This window comes from Pagrus pagrus, assembly GCF_965226575.1.
Source record: "Pagrus pagrus genome assembly, chromosome: 5".
Taxonomy (NCBI): Eukaryota; Metazoa; Chordata; class Actinopteri; order Spariformes; family Sparidae; genus Pagrus; species Pagrus pagrus.
Genome location: NC_140189.1, coordinates 17021524 through 17038368, shown reverse-complemented (window position 1 = coordinate 17038368; position 16845 = coordinate 17021524). Strand labels below are relative to the sequence as shown.

General features: G+C 42.0%; 1 protein-coding gene across 2 annotated transcripts in view; it reads left to right on the top strand.

The window, feature by feature from the left end:
- Positions 1–11386: 11386 nt before the first annotated feature.
- Positions 11387–16845, top strand: part of tenm2a (teneurin transmembrane protein 2a) — a 233315-nt gene continuing 227856 nt past the window's right edge. For both annotated transcript variants that reach the window (XM_084352211.1, XM_084352212.1), the window contains exon 1: positions 11387–11585. The gene's annotated coding sequence lies outside the window, so the exon portion shown is untranslated. The remainder of the gene's footprint in view (positions 11586–16845) is intronic.

Here is a 16845-nt window from a genome sequence, read left to right as displayed (position 1 = left end):
TTGTAAATAGGTTTTGGACAACAATGGGGGTTTATGCCACAGAGAACTAAGCTATAGAGCATCATTCATTATATACACAGATAATATTCGTTAGCAGGATCAACTAAAGATGAACTGTGAATTTTATTCAGAAGAGAAAGATCTTCATTGACAAACTCTCTTTGTTCTCATGACTGAACAAACCTTGCTTGCTTGTGTGTGCTCAAGGACCTTAAAAGGACAACACAATTTCATACCGTTTTACTTTGTTTATATTTGGCGGACCCTGCCACCTTTCTAGCTTTAAACAGTGTTCTGGGAACCTTATTATCCTCTGAGAACAGCTTGTTTATGCAGTTATGGAAAAATTTACATTTCTGAGTTTGTATTATTACCTTGTTAATATTGTAAATATTGAAATTCTGAGTTTGATTTTCTTTTTCAAAACTACATAGTGCCCCTTTAACTATTGTATTGTGCAATTCACTGTAGGAAAATACAAAATATCAAGAGAATTTAATCCCCAAGGACATTTCTAAGGGTCTGTTTAGTGCGTTTTAATAGTGATGAGAAATTTCCTGGTGGATTACTATTTGAATGTGTTCCTTTAATAAAGGCACTGTAGGAGAATGTTCCCTGCCTATACAATCTTTTGTAGACAGTCTAAAAAGGAAATGCTATAAAATAACAAAAACAAGATTTCTTTAAAGTGGCACAAGTTAAATAGATTTTGTGAAGCAATGACTTCATTATCCCGGAAAGAAAATTAAAACCTGTCTCCTGACACAAGCATTGATATGTAGTGGTAACAGCCAAAGGTGTAAATTCAATCACATTGCAATATGCTTTATGAGCTTCTCCCTGATTATGTATCCCCCTCCTTACCAGTGCAGAGAGCAGAGGGAGGTCTCCTTAATACGAGAGTTTAGGCTTTAATTTAACTAAAGTGGTCAGATTTATGCATTTTGAATAATGAACATCAGTTTGCATTACGTCTGCTCGGAATTGCACACACTCTCGCGCACACACAGATTACACACTGCGGGAGAAATGCACATTCAAGCTACTGCACACACAGCGGCACACGTATACACATAAGCATGATAGGGGACATTAATGTATGGCTAATGCTAAGTGTCATCCTTTGATAAAATGTGCTCTTGCAGAAGCACAAAAATGAGTGTAGTTCATATATAGGGGGGCATGAGAAAGTTGAGTTGTTTGATATCAAATAATCAAAAGGGAAAGAATATGAACTGTTAACAACAGAGTGTGAAAAAAGTGTGAAAAAAATACTTAAACACAACAATACATAAAGGCTTCCCAGCTCATTTTCCAAAGATGATATCTGTCTGCTTCTGAGGGAAGAACATGTTAAAGTTCCCATGAAGTCAAAATCAATGTTTAAGTGTTTTTATCAGATATGTCTTGCTCCATATCTCACCTTTATGCCAGTGTCAGGCCCGACAGTGGCAAAAAAGCCATTTTTGTAGGTAGTCATAATGGTGGTAACTTCCTTGAAAAAATTGGATGACTCATCCTGCACGCATACAAATGTTTTGTTCAGTATTTTTCAGTATTTTTTTTAATGAAGCTGCCATGGATGTATAAAAGAAGAACACTGCCGGATCGATGTGTTGCTTGGGACCTCATGGACTTCTGCACAAAAACACTTGAAGACATTTCACCTCATCCGAGAGGCTTCTTTAGTTCTAACTAACTGGAGGGGAGTTGGCTTGCTTTTAAACTCTGTGTGGGAGTGTCCTTACAGAGTTGTCACGGACACGTGTGAGCTCTGAGTTTCAGAGTCGTTAGGGCCATTGACTTAACCGGTCTTCATGTGGGTTGGTAGGGCTAGGTGAGCCCAGGTGTGAATGGTTGTCAAGCTGTCTGGGGAGGGAACTCAGTACTGCATTGTAAGTGGGTGATAAGTAGCTTTATCTAGCTATTGGCTCCTCTAAATGCCAATCAGTACCTCTGACAAGCCTCTCCATAGCTGCTTCTTTTTACAGGAAACACATAACTGTGGCAAAGCAAATAGCACTCCATTAGCCATTTCATGGGAACTTTAATCATGACCATTTTACCTTGTTTCAATGGTGTCGCTTGTGAAATATATTAATACAGTATTTAGAAGCTATGAGAAGAATTTTTTTGTCAAAACAATACGGTGTATCTATAATTTTAGAAAGTGACAGTACAACATCTACAGTACAAAAACAATGAAGGATACAATGCCACAGAGTTGCCACAGACAGAGTTGACCATGCCAGCTTTATTTTAGTGATATCAATATCGAACTGCAATGGTTTCTTCCTCTTCGCTTTTCATGTCTCCTCTTTTGTAGACTTGTCTGTACAATTGTTTCCATTACTGACACAGAAACGCAGCTTTTATCAGACAAACACTTCCTATTGCCTCCAAGCTGGACAATCTGGCCAAAACATTCTTCCTGTCTGCATGGAGACAGATCCACCGGCCCCATACTGTTATATCGTGCCACTTACATGCCCTTTATTTCCAGTGTCCTGAATACATTCATGACCCCAGCCACTCACCCCCATGGAGGATAAGTGGGTACCCACTTATCCACGTTACCCGGATTCACCCCTCAGTCACCCCTCAGTCCCTCCGCCTCAGGCCATATAGCCCCCTCCTTTGTCCCAGATCCTTCTCAGCAGGATGCAGCATTCTTCCTAACAACCATGGGGTCCATTTGGGCTTGCTCCAGTTACCACCGAAAACCTCTGACGCAAACACTCCTAGGACATTGAGAGACGCAAACATACTTGAAAGTTGTTGGGGTTTATTTCCTGCCACCCCCTTTACACTACACACATGCATGCAGGTAGAAAAAGACATACAGTGTGCTCTGGCCGACCTGCATGCGACATGACCAGTGAGTAGCACTGTGCCCTTATTGTCCTGTTGACATTTTCAGTAAACTAAAAGGCATGCTAATGCTTTCTGCTCCGTCTACCATTTATTTAATGCTCCAAGGCACAGGGACATTGCGTAAGGAAATGCCCCCTGGTGCAATGCGGTACACACAGCCACACAAATGCACACGTAAAAACATGTACAAAAACATGCATTAAGACATGCATTTCTTGCCCATACATACTGATCTAAACACTGAAAATGAGGTAGTAATCACTGAGCACACACAAGCATTTTCAAGCTGCAAAGGCATCGTGATGTGACCCCTGGTATGTCCCATTATTTGTGCATGCCCACACACACACAAATACTTGGAAGTGTGCACATGGAAGAGTGCCCTCTGGGCCTAGCACAGTTCACCCAAACACACGGCTAAATGGAAAAAAGAAAACGGCTCAAAGACTTCCTATATTTACATCCCCTTTTTCTTCAACCTCTTCATTCATCTTCTGTCGAGTCCCTCTGTTCATCTCGTTTCTATCGATCTGCTATCTGAGGGGAACGTGTCAGAAGTGAAAGTTACACGAGGGCAATGGCGGTGCAAGCGCACACAGCATTCGCCTGTCTAATTCAAAGCGATAAATGCCGCTTTTGTGTTCGCAATGTCGCAAAAGGATAAGCGCCTGCGTGTGAGCACACATACGCACACACACACTCACACCCACATAGCAGGCTGCTGCAGCTTTCCAAGGTTGTGGTGTCTGCTATCAAGAGAAGAGACCAGCTTGGTGCTGCTGTCCAAGGTCCTGACCAGCTGATGTAGCACAGGAGCTGTCCACAGTTCTGAAACCTGCTTTAGCTTCTACATGCTGTGAAGCAGCCAGCAGTCTTAAAATAATACTAGGAACGATTGAATGTACTCTATGAAAGTGTGCAGCTTTTTAATTGCCAAAATTTTCAAAACAACCACAAATTCTCTTATTTTTCCAGTGCTTTTTATTATCTATAACCCACTGTGCACTGTGACTTTTTTAAGTTTGGTTGCTATATCAGTTGTCTTAGATGTTTTTTTTACCGCTTCATGGAGCAAAGTTATAGTGTACATGTGAAGGGCAAGACGATGCTATACAGCTGGGTCAGGGACAGAGTTTCCAAGGTGCAGCCTGAGTCATGGCGCTGGTGGCAGACCCAGCGTTTAATGTGATTTCTCCGACTTCTCCGTACTTAGCAATGTGGGACACAGTTCAAACGAAGAGCTCAGACAGAATATATCGGGGGAGCTGTATGTGTGTGTGCGTGTGTGTATGAAAAAGAGTGCAGGCTGGCTGATGAAGTTTGTGTGTGTGTGTGTGTGTGTGTGTGTGTGTGTGTGTGCACAGAGGCGGTGTGTTCGTGCGTGCGTGTGTTTGTGCACACGCTCACACTAAGTTGGGCGTAACGATGGATTCAAAGGGAGCCTTTGAAGTATTTTGATGTTCCCTGGCTGCTCTCTTGCCAGTTTCCTAAATAGGTCAGAGACTCTGCTCCCTGCCTTCTGCACTGTGCTAGCTCTGCTGCAGCCTGCTAGAAAGAGTCGGAGAGGGCAAGCAATGGAAAACAATCTACTTAACTTTAACTCATTTAAAATTATTTGATGGAGTTTTGGTTTGGTGCTAATGTTTGTTGTGATGCTTAGCACGTGCACCACTGGGACCTGGAAGTTATTGTGTGTAACAATTAAGGAAAGTAAGAGATAGTTAGGGAGGAAGAGAGAAATAGAGGTTGAGATAGAATGAGTTGGAGATGAGAGTGATGGCACAGATCGCGAAGGAGAATGAGCGAGAGGTATGCGAGTGCTGGTGTGGTCCTGCAGGCCATCTGTCCATGGTGCTGTGTGAGTTCTGGCTTGGTGCAGCCGGTTCCATGTAGGCCAGTCATTTGCATCTTCCAGCCTGCTGATTAATTTGGTATCTGGAGGAAGCCTTTTCTCAGACACATCAACTCAGTCATGCCCATTTTCACTGCACGCATGTGTCTCTCTGTGTGTGGCTCTTAATTTTCGTGTTTTGGAGGAAGTCTTGCTCCAGCCTCCACAGGTGCCAGAGCGAGTCCAGTGCAGAGCCAGGGCTCAGACTTGTGTGCCAACCCTACATAGCAGCTACCTTATGGGGCAGCAAAAAAGATGTCATGGTGGTCTAAACTTAGAATAACAGAGTCGTCCATTTGTCCTCATTTTCTCTTTCTCGCTTGCGCGATTTTAAGGATGCATACATGAGCACACGCACATGCAGACACGCAGGCACCTTCTTCTCACCATTCCCAGGGACCCTGTTAGCACCTCCTCTTCCTCCTTGCAAAGGGAGGAATAAATCAGAGTGAGTGAAGTGCTTGTTTTAGTTGCCAGTGGTGGCATGGCCAAACCTTCGAGGGGTGGGGTGGGGGGCCGGTGGCATGATTTATTGTCGAGTGGCACAAAGCGAACAAATTCTGCCATGGGAACAGGACAGACACCCCGACAGAATGCGATTTGCCTTCTGTTGGGCTGGACTGTGTTAGCAAATAAGGCAGAACCCATTCCCTCTCCACTCCAACACACACACACACCCTCTTTCTCGGCAGCAATTCTACTGGGGACAAGCCAGGGGAGATCAGAGTGGGAGGTTGCTGTGTGAGGGAGGGTAGGATTTCTGTGTTACGAAAAAGCCAGCTCCCTGTTTCCCTCTGCTCCACCCTGTTCGTCGGTGGCCCACAGCCCTAAAAAAGAGAGCCCCCAAGTGGAACTTCTCTCTGATCCTCCCCCCCTTTCCTTCATTGGTCCCCCCAGCAGGAGGTCTGGACTCAACCAGAAACCCTCGGCCTCCCTCTGGGCCTCTATGATCCCCTCCATGTCCCCGCCGTGGATAAAAGTCATCTTACATCCTCACAGATGTTAGGCCAATTTTCCAACACCCAGGGCCCCACACAGATGCACAGGTTTGTGTCACAGTCAAAGGCACCACAGCCACACACGCAGACGCATAACGCATGCAGATACGCGTACACATAACTAATGTGTGTCACTGCTGCATATCAAAGCCTTTATGCATCCCCACAGACTCCCAACTTATCATTACAAAGACACCCTCACATGCACCCACATGCACTCTGTCTCTCTTTCACAGACACACTTTTTTGCACTTTTTTTTAACGCATGCAATGTTCTCTGATACAATCTTTTTTTTCCCTTTCTTTTTTTTTGTCATGCACCAAGTTTGTGCAAAATAACCACGAGATTAAATGGAACAAACTGAAAACCAGACAGATGCCCTATCATATTTGAAGTATCGCCACCTGCTGTGTTTTGAAAAATGAGCGGCTATATCTGAAGCATGAGCGTCGGGTCTGCTTCCCTCCACTGTTTATCTTAGTTGACTTCCCATGGGGGATTGTAATGCCTGTGTCAGTGGACACACTAATAGAGATGTGTGAGGTTAAGACTATTGTATACATCAACGCCAGGGATCTGTGCTCCACTATTATAGGCCTGTCACCTTCCCCCAGGGATTATACAGGTTTTAAATGGAAGAACGGCTTCTTACAATACAATACTGAGGGGTTTTAATCTAGACAAACAACGCCTTCATATGAGGTATTATAGCAGACTGTCATCCGCAGATCTCACTTCTCGTAGAACAGGATGTAGGGGCACTCGCTGAAGGCCTGCCACAGACCACACAGAGAGGATTAGTCTGAGTGAATCTACCTGGAAAATGTTAATATGCTAAACCAAATGAAACCGTCTGAGCCTGAAATAAGAATTATGCATCAGCGGGGTTGAGAAGGTTACTTTCAAAATGTCACCTGTATCAGAATAGAGATCTCCTGCCAAAGATTGCATGGGTAATAGCACATTTTTGTGTCTTTTAAAATGCTGTCCCTGTCCTTACCATGTCCCGGCTACAATTAGATGGTGATGTAGTAGGTCTGTCTGTCAGTCGCTCCACCCCTTTGATCCACACTGAAATAAATTATCGGATGGCTCACCATGAAAGTTGCACAGCTATCAGCCCAGAGGATAAATCCTTAAGGCTTTAGGTCAAGGTTTACTAATGCACTGCTGATGGATTGGCACATAATTTAGTATAGACATTCATAGTTCCCAGAGGATGTTCCCAAATGTCTATGATGTCTATGACTTTTTCTCTAGCTACCATTCACTACCTGGTTTTGCTTGAAATGTCTTCCATGAGATGTTTATGATCCCCTCAGGATGAAGGGTTATTATCTCTTGTGTTTTCAAGCTAATTGTGCAATGGAAAATGGCAATAGCTAAGCTAAGATCAGAGTGAACAACTTTATGCTTTGTATTTTGTTTTTTATTTGTAGAGCGAGCTAAAAAGCTGCATGCAGATGCATGGTCAAGTTTAGCCTCGCTAGTAAAGCGAGGACGGCCGATATGTTGGCATGCGATCCAGACAGAATCGATAATTGAGATGCATTTACATGCGTGTTCAGTTCAAGTATACCTTTGTTAAGAAATATGTAGGACTAAATATGTTTATGTATGTTGCCATGTTGTATGCTATGCCATGTGGCAACATACCTAGACGTAGGTATGTTAAATTATAAAGACTACACAGCCCTACCTAGACGTACTACCAGTCGCGTTCGGTATTAACTGGTTCTGGGAAATGAATGGACTTCTTTTTAATGTATGGTTCCAGTATAGCTCGCAGCGTATCAATTGGACCACTGACATCCTGAAATACATCTGGAAGTGACTGGGATAATTCCTATCAGTGGGTGAAACTTGCTCTTGTCTTGTTTTCAGGATTGCACGGACCTAGTAGGCTTGTCTTTTACTTTTCTCAGGAAGTGAGGACCCAATATCAACTTCACTGCTTAAGGATTTCATCTTGTCTCATATTGTGACTTTTCATAACAAATAGAATGATAAAGGCATCGGACTCAGTGTGCAAGGTTACTGTTATTTATCAGATGATGGATTAAAAGGACACGTATGAAAAAAACAGGCTTTGTGTGTAAAGGCCTTTAGTCTTGCTATGTCAGAACCTCCAACAGTTCTTCTAGGACATGTAACAAAAACAGCGAGAACGATTTCTTTACAGTTCTCTTACAATGAAATATAGATTTCACTTTGTTTGGAACGTGTTTTTTAAGTAAAAAAATTACTAGAAAAATCCAATAATATGGTATCAAAGTGTTTTAACGAAATAGTTCCTTGAAGCTTCCTTGCTTCAGGGGCACAGGGGCCTAGTTTAAATTTGGTGTCCTACTTCAAGAATCTTGGGTCACAGAAATTCTCAATTTTGATTTTTTTTTTTCACTGCTAAAAACATTATCACTCGTGTCCTAGAACTTAGACATAGCTTTGTCATTGGTGAAGAAAGAAATTCATGGCCAATGAGCAAGTGACCTATACTTTCAACAGAAAATTGTGTTTGAATCTTTTACAGTTTGTATTGATCAGACAGTAACCTCTGTGATACAACAAAAAGGTTCCTTGGATTTAAAGTTGTTCATTTTGTAGCCCAAAGCCATTTCCGACAACTTTAGTAGGTGAACAGAGTTGAAGTAGTTTCCCTTAGCCCTGAGGAAAGGTGATTGTATTTGTTTGCCTGTGTCTTTGTGTGTGTGTGTGTGTGTGTGTGTGTGTGTGTGCGTGTGCATGTGTGTGCGCGTGTGCAAGTTTGCGTGGCAGATGCAGGCTTTTTTTGTCAGTTTCTGAAATAGCTTTCTGACCTTTCCGTGAAGTTTTTCTCCTCTTTTGTGCTGTCAGCCATATCCTCCTCTTCTAAATGGATGGCTGTTACTTGTGCTCTCTTCCTAACAGCAGCACATGGCTGACGTTATGCATTAATAATGTTTAATAATGATTACGATCTCAATCTAACCATCCTACCCCCTACCTTCTTTACTCCCCCCATGCCTCTCTGTCTCTCTGCCTCTCTCTGTGAATTTATTCATGGAGTGAAATAGCAAATTAACCAAATTCCAAATGGCTATGGCAAAGGCCTCAGAGCACAGTAACAAGTTGAGGGAGAAAACACACCAATGTCTTCATTTACATTTTCATTTAATTTTCCTTTGGCCTGTAGCGGTGTGTACAGAATCAATCTTTCTAACTCCATTTCCAATATATTACTGAGAGACAGCAGGAAGAAAGGGGAAGTATTGATTGGACTGTTCATTGTGTCTTCTCACAGATTGCACACTTCATAAGAACAGTGATGAAATTGCTGTTTGTTTCCTTTTTCTGTGTCTTTATTTTATCTGGGAGAGTAATGATGGTTGTTTGATGTGGCTGAGATGTGACAGTCAATACACATTTATCTCTCCTTCTGTACAGCACATCCTCTCTTTGTCTTGACCGACTAACCACAGATTCTTAAAAGAGAGGCGCTGCTTTAGTGTTGTGATCAAGTCATGCAGCACTTCACTGCAAGGAGAAATTAACAAGTTGTATTATCATTTTTAATGTAATTAATATTATTATTGCCCCAATACTGCGATGTACTCATATGTTTCTACTCAAGTGCTATTTCTAATGTAATTCACTCTCAACCACAACATATTAAAGAGAATAGCATAGCCTACTTCTCAAAGCCTGTGGTTTCTCTCAAGACAAAGTTTGTCTACAAAATGTAATAGGTTGGTAAATGACTGTTTGCAAATTGTTACCCCCAGGAGGTCTTTTTTTAACCTTTAAACACAAAAGCAAAAGTGTAAAGAATGTTTAAACTCTGTTTTTTAGGCCTTAACGTTAACGTAAGTTGTGTGCGGTACAGTGATATGACGACTTCGAAAGTCGTATTGTGTGACCAAGGCATTAGTCGACAAAATCCACTGCTGTTGTCCAGAAATTGGAAGTCTGCTTTTGTTTGCCAGCCCAAATCTGTTTCCTTGCATATCCAAATTGACTTTAGGAAGTCTGGACAGCAAAAAAACCCCCACATAAAATGGCATTTTCGCAAAATATCTTTTGTGTCATTCGCATTGTGACACACAATGACACCGTCAACTCCAGAGTGATGGAGGTGCATCAGAGAGATATGAAAGCCAAGAAAGAAAACAACGGTCTGTGGACAGTCACACTGAAATAATCTATATTTTTGTGTACTTGTGTTGTGTTCGCAAGCCATGTCAGAAGCGTACATTAAAACGGCACAAAAATCCGAGCTGATCATTTACAAATAACAGTGTGGACACTCAGTGCGGACACTATCAGATCTGATTTGAGAAACAATGCCTATGACCCAAATCTGCCACCATTATCGTTGAAATTGCATGTGCCAGGTTGATCATCAGTACCTAAAGGGTGCACGGCTGAGTGAATGGTCCAGTGCAGTCACCAGATAAAATGTTGGCATTATATGTTTCTAAAAAACACGGATATGTTAAATGCGTACGTTTCAATCATATCATATCAACATTTCTACAATACGTAGATGTCATATCGCATTCAGATTATATGTATATGAGCTGACTTCATGTTAGGAGGAGTGTGACAGCCAGGCAAGATGGCTGCCAAGCAGTGTTCCAACATTTGTAAGTGCTAAACCACAGAATATTTTAAAGGAGACATGATATGCTCATTTTCAGGTTCATAATTTTATTTTGGGCGAGTGCTAGAACAGTTTTACATGCTTTAATGCTCAAACACCACATCAGTTTTCTCATACAGCAGCACTGTCTTCCCATTCTTTCTGAGATGCTCTGTCGTAACTCCTGTCTCTTTAAGGCCCCCCTCCCAAAACCCTGTCTGCTCTGATTGGTAAGCTCACACATGCCTGAGCCTTAACCGCTCACCATGTTTCCAGGCAGCTCTGTTGTGTTTTCGGCTTCCGGTTATTTTTCCTTTTACCTTGAATACAGGCATAAATTCTGCACGTGTGACATGGTGACGTGGTGATGTCAAGAAGTCACGGAATTAAAGAAATTTAACTGATGAGGCGTTTCAGGCACTTCAGGAGCAGCGTTTTCTTTGGGACAGAGGAGCTGCCATTAGAACAGATTTGGGGCTTTAACTGTCAAGACCTATTACATGCACAAGACCCTATATAAAACACTGAAAAAGGAAAAAATCAAAAAAGCATGCTAGGTCTCCTGTAAACGAATTGTAGGAGCACTTTCAAGCCATCTTTTTGTGACTAAAACCAGGTATTTTAAGCAAAAACATGATCCCCTAACCAAGGAGCTTTTGTGTGCAAACCTAACCAGACCTTAACCACAGCATTCCCAAAACATAAGATTGAAAAATATTCAATACACAAATTCATAGCATTTTAGCAATCATCCCAAGCATTAAAATGTCCCATATTATACTGTTTTTCATCAGTTTCACACAGCTGTCAGAGGTCCAACAACACTGTATTCGCAATGTATTGCCCCAAACCCATCAGTGGTCCTGAATATCAGCGGCCTAAAAGTCGCTCAAGTGAGCTCTCCTGAGAGCAGCTGTTTCTGTGCCTGCACCTTTAATGCTAATGACCTCCGTCTGGCAGCGCGTGCCTTGCCTGCTACACGGCCCTCTCAGGGAGAGGATGCCGCTCATGCTAGCGGTAGCATGTGCTAATGTTTACGGTGGATGTATCGCTATGGCTCGCCGAGATGCTGTCGTTCAACCACACCAGTTTGACCCAGAATCGGACCCAGAAGGAGAGGCTCAGAAAAATACAGACTCTGCGGCTGCAGCAGGACTCCCCAACACAACCACCCGGCTCCCATCCCCCACTGACCTGCAACAGGTAACGTCTAAAAACAGCTAGCGAAAGCTGTGTTTGTCTCCAACAGTCTCCAAACTCTTGGACACTGTCCGCATAGTCTCTGTCTCCAGTCTGCACATGTTTCCAGACTTTTCACTGTGACAACCGAGCTCCCTCGTAATATTATTAACATTAAACTCGCTTCAAACGCCATTACATAGCGGACCGAAGCGGAGCTAACTAGTTAGCCAATTTCAAGCTGACGTCACCAAACTGTAGGCAACTGTAAATACTATCAAAACGCTGCGACACTTACCTGTGGCTCGGGTGCAGCTGCTGGGTCCCGTATGGTTGAGACTGATCCTTCTACGAGGGTCAGTGTCGAGGCAGAGCCAGCTTTGTACTGACCCTCGTTACTGAAGCAGTCCGATCTGAAGTGGTTAGCACACAGAAACAGACTCACAGGAACCGTAGCCGGCACGTTGTCGTTAAAAATGAAACGCAACCACTGTCTCTTCTGTTCTTCTGTAGCTGGGACAGAATATAGGCACTTATGTTGATTTTTACAACCAACAACAGAGCAATTTGCGTGTTTAGCTCTGAGCGACGACATTGCGAAACACTGCTATCTTACCGCTGGACACACCGACCTTCACCTCGGGGATGAACGCCCCCCTCTCGTTACGTAAGGACAGGAGCTGAATCTGAACAGCCTGTAGGAGCCTCGTTTTACCAGTGGGTGGGCTGCAGAGACATGCAGGACTCTGTTGCTTTCCTCATTCTGGGAGTTGGTAGGCTCAGGGAGGACCAGTTTATAAATGTAGACACCAGAGAAAACGTGTTTTTCATAATATGGGACCTTTAAAGGATTGCTGATGTATTCTGGTAAACCAAATGCTTAAAAAAAATCATGTGTTGGTTATTATGTGTATCTACCAGGCTTAAGAGTATAGCAGCAAAAAAGAGAAACACACACTATATTAAACGAAATGTAAAAAACATTACACAACAGGAAGCAGTCTGTAAAAGGTGCACCTATCAGTTTTTTGTTTCATGTTTTGTCGAGTAAAATTTGAGTGAATGTTGTGGCAGGCAGACTGAGGATGTGGGCTCAAGAGACCGTTGAGGAGGCAGTTGAAAGATTGTTATTGCCCTGAAAAGACAGCCTGTTCTGAGCTCCAGCACTAGATGTTACAGGTTTGACTAACAACTCAACTCTGTCTTCTAGCAACCTGCAAGGCAAACACACCACAGCACAGGCATACATAGTCAGTGGGGTCATCAAAGAACTCATTAAAGAAGAAAATGTGATAGCACTGAAAGAGGAGGATATACTGTATATATTAAATACTTACTGCAGCACTAAATAATTTAAATGACTTGCCCTACTTATGTTTATGTAACTAATAATTTAACAAAAGTTTCGAGTCTGATATTAAAATAAAATTCTATTTCCCAGCTGTCGGGTTAATTTGTTTTCAGCAGTCAGCGGGAGCAATGCAGAGTATTTCACTGCTCCCAGTTTTTGAGGTTGAAAAGCTGTTAACTGGAATACTGACACTAATTCACACCTTCAGCTGGAAGAGGTAGGCAAATCTGCCTCAGGACAAGTCTTCCATATACTCAGCGTATCTATTGAGATTCCAATGATTTTCGGTGAGGAGCAGGGACTCCTAATGGAGGTGTATATTAGGCAGCCAGCTGTCTGTTAGTGCATCTCTGTGATTGATGGGAGGAGACATGCGCCATTTACTGGCCAAGCTGGAACTAGAAGGAATCTCCATCTTCTCTTTCAAAGCAGTCACAAGATGCCTCACAGAGAAAATTGGCCTATTTCCATGGAGGGGAAGATCGGCTAAATTCAGGACCAGCCAAACGGACCTGCAAACACAGTTTGTTTGTTTACACATGCGTACAGAAATACCTGTGCGCACACACACCGCCAGTAAATGAGAACACGCGCCAGGTCACACAAATACACAGGTGCACAAATGAGTGTAACCTTGTGCTAACAATACAGTTTGAAGCAACAACTTCCATAATACACACGTAGTCGCGTTCACACTTACACAAATAAGCACAAACACCTTTTTGTAATTCCATCTGTCTCAGTTTTCAGCTCTTCAAATAAAAGTGTTGAAGATCTGTCAGTCAAAAGTTGCTAAAAAGACACCCACGTAAGCACTCAGATTCTTTCATTTGAACTGTTGTGTTTTCCTTTTACACAAAGATATTTTGCCTTATCAGACTAACATGACTGATCTCAATGATTCATATGGATATACATGCTTGTGTACACCTGAGTAAACAATTCCAAATTGAACGGCAATATTCATTTAAGAGCGATGTTGTATTAGCAGTTTTTGCACTTAACTCTCATTACAAAAGTTAAAGTGCATTATGCTATTTAAAATACTTAACATACATATTAGAATAAAGGTAATAAGCCATATTAATGTAAGACGTAAGGTTAAGCGTGTTTAAATGGATAATACTTTTGATTGATGGGTGTTATGCCCTATTAAAGCTGCTGTGAGTGATATATTTTTATTAAAATAAGTGTTTAATAGCTGTATCTTCAAATAGTGATCACTCTTACAGTGATGTGTTTGGTCAGTGACCCATGTCTCTCCTCCCCCTGCTCACGCAGTAAAAGAGGAGACATTTTCTGGTATCCCTGCCCACTTTATCCAATCAGGACAGAGAACTCCACAAAGAGGCGGTCCCATCCTCATGAACCCACAGAGAGCAGGATCCTCCTGTTTGCTGCTCTGTCTGGGGATGACCGCTCAGCGTTCATGTGGCGACATATAGAGGAGGGAGGGGATTGCTATCTGCAAAACGGGCAGGAAGTTAGCTAAAACGACGCTTACAGCAGCTTTAAGTTTTGTGCTCCACTCGTCTGTCCTGCTGCTGGGCAATTCTAACTGGTTTCATTAAAGGAGCAATACGTAAGATGTTGCTTTAACTTATAACTTCATAGAAAGTCTGAAGAAACAACAACGTTATGTCAAAACGTCAGTGTTTTGTGTTGCAGAGATATCTACTAAGGTCACTTTAGAGAATCGATCAGACGTGAAAAATGTTTGCCTTCCGTGGAATAAACTATTTTTACTCATTACTCTATGTCCCATCATTAGATAGCCAATCAATTGGACTTATTAGCCTCCGGAAGTGCATGGAGAAAGTGGACATGGTAGACTACCTGAGTCAGAACCCTTTACGTCTTGCAAGAAGTGGCAAGGCAGGTTTTTAATAAGTTGCCACTACAATACAATTGACTGACAAATGGTCATTAGTGGCCAATCTCTAAAGATAACCTCTTTCATAGCATGATGAATATGATAACCCATGGGATCTAGAGTCTTTAAAAGCAGATGTATTTTTATGCAGATGTCTTACAGGACAAATTGGCTCAGACTTAATACAGTAACTGACAGTGTGGCAGTTAATTGAATTACCATCTTGTTCTTTAATATGTCTGCTGTCCTGTGTTCGAGCAGAGTAAGTTTGTCTCTGACTGGCATGCAGCATGCTGTCATCCACCCATTCATCAAGCTCTTGTGAAAACAATGAGCTGTTTGGAGCCAGCCCTGCCATCCCTGCCAGTCCAGAGGGACATGGGAGCCAAAGACAGATGCCGTCTCATCTCTGCTAATTTGATTTCTGGTGTGTGCCTGTCGCAGCTACATGGACTGCACATTAATTGAGATCATGCAAATAAGACAGGGCTTAATTTTCTTAATTATAGATGTTTTTCTCCTTTACAGTATTTCTTCATCCCTTTCCCAGTTTCTCAGTTCAGTCAGATGGATGCGTCATCCTTGTTCTACATTAATAACTATCCTCTTTGAGTGTGCTTTTAGGCGTTGTAGTCGTAGTGTTCTGTATTGTTTTTTTGTTTTTTTTTTCTGTTTAAGTTGCTACATTGAAATATCTGAAAACATTATTTTGGCTTGCTTCCCATTTTGAACAGTCATAATTTCTCCTTGTTTGTAAGGGGCAGAGATAGAGTGAAGTAAGTGGGTGTTAACACAGAGAGCTATGGTAATTTGCCTTTGATGGACGTCCCTTGCTGTCTTTGGTCCTCTTGACTGGACGTTTAACATAACAGAACGGTGCAGAATAAGAGCAGAGATAATGTCTCCCCTCGGCTATCCATACAAACGACACATTGGTCCATTTGCACTGTCATACTGAATATATAATTGGACTGTTAATTGCTTTAAACTGGTCTGTTTATGACCTTGTAAAATTTCTGATAACACCACCTTACCACTTCAAATGACATGTTATTTATAAAGGGTATATAAGTTGTTACTATTATTTCTTTCATGTTGTTACTAATAACTTAAGGGTCATATCAATAACATTTTTATGTAGAGAAATATTTTTTAAGAATAATACATGCTTGTAGAAAGGTGCAGAATAACCTCTTTCCTTGAAAACATTACTTTGATTGCAAATTAATAATTTAAAAAGTTTTGTCAGGCTCAAAATGATTATGTTTATCTCTGTGTAAGGATTCGGATGGGTGGTTGGCGCTTCTACCAAGGTTTGTCAGCTGTTAGTGTAACGCTGTTGGTATCACGTGGTATCTGTGTTTTGTCAGCGATCAACAGTCTTGGTACTTTACTTGGTAATTCTGAGGTAATCGGTTTCCTGACTTTTTAAAAGTAAAGTCAACTTCTAAAATTTACAGTGTATAAATTGTGTGTAAAAAAATGTGACAGTAGCTGCGGCCAGCATACCGTACTGACTCACGTTAGCTTGCTAGCGTTAGCAACGTTTACATTAGCTAGCTAGTGTTGGCAACGTAAGGTACTGCAGCAAACTGGCAACAACTTGAGGTGACAGATGATTAGAACAACAGCTGTGTTTTGATGTGAATGTAATAGTTGGGGGGAGATGGAATGCCACATTTAGTGCTCTGAATGTTATCAGTAGCAAATTTGATTAATTATGTAAATGAAATGCAATCTTGGTTGCCAGGGTTTCCCCCCACTTTCAAAGAAAAAAGAGGGCTGCAGAACACCCTACCTGTCAGAAAGTTAAACCCTTTACACTAACACTTCATTTCAGCTCTTCTTTTCTGAATTACTCACAAAAAGCAATTTTAGCAGAGGACACTGACTGCCAACTAAATGAATCCTTCTCATAAATGTGAGCGCCAATCCGGCTTCCCAAAAGGTCATTTGATTTATGCATAATAACCAGTGTCTGTGCATTCAGTTGACAGACTGGTCCGAGATATGTTTGCTTGATTCACATGCTGGTGGTGAGGGGAAGCCATTAGCTTTTG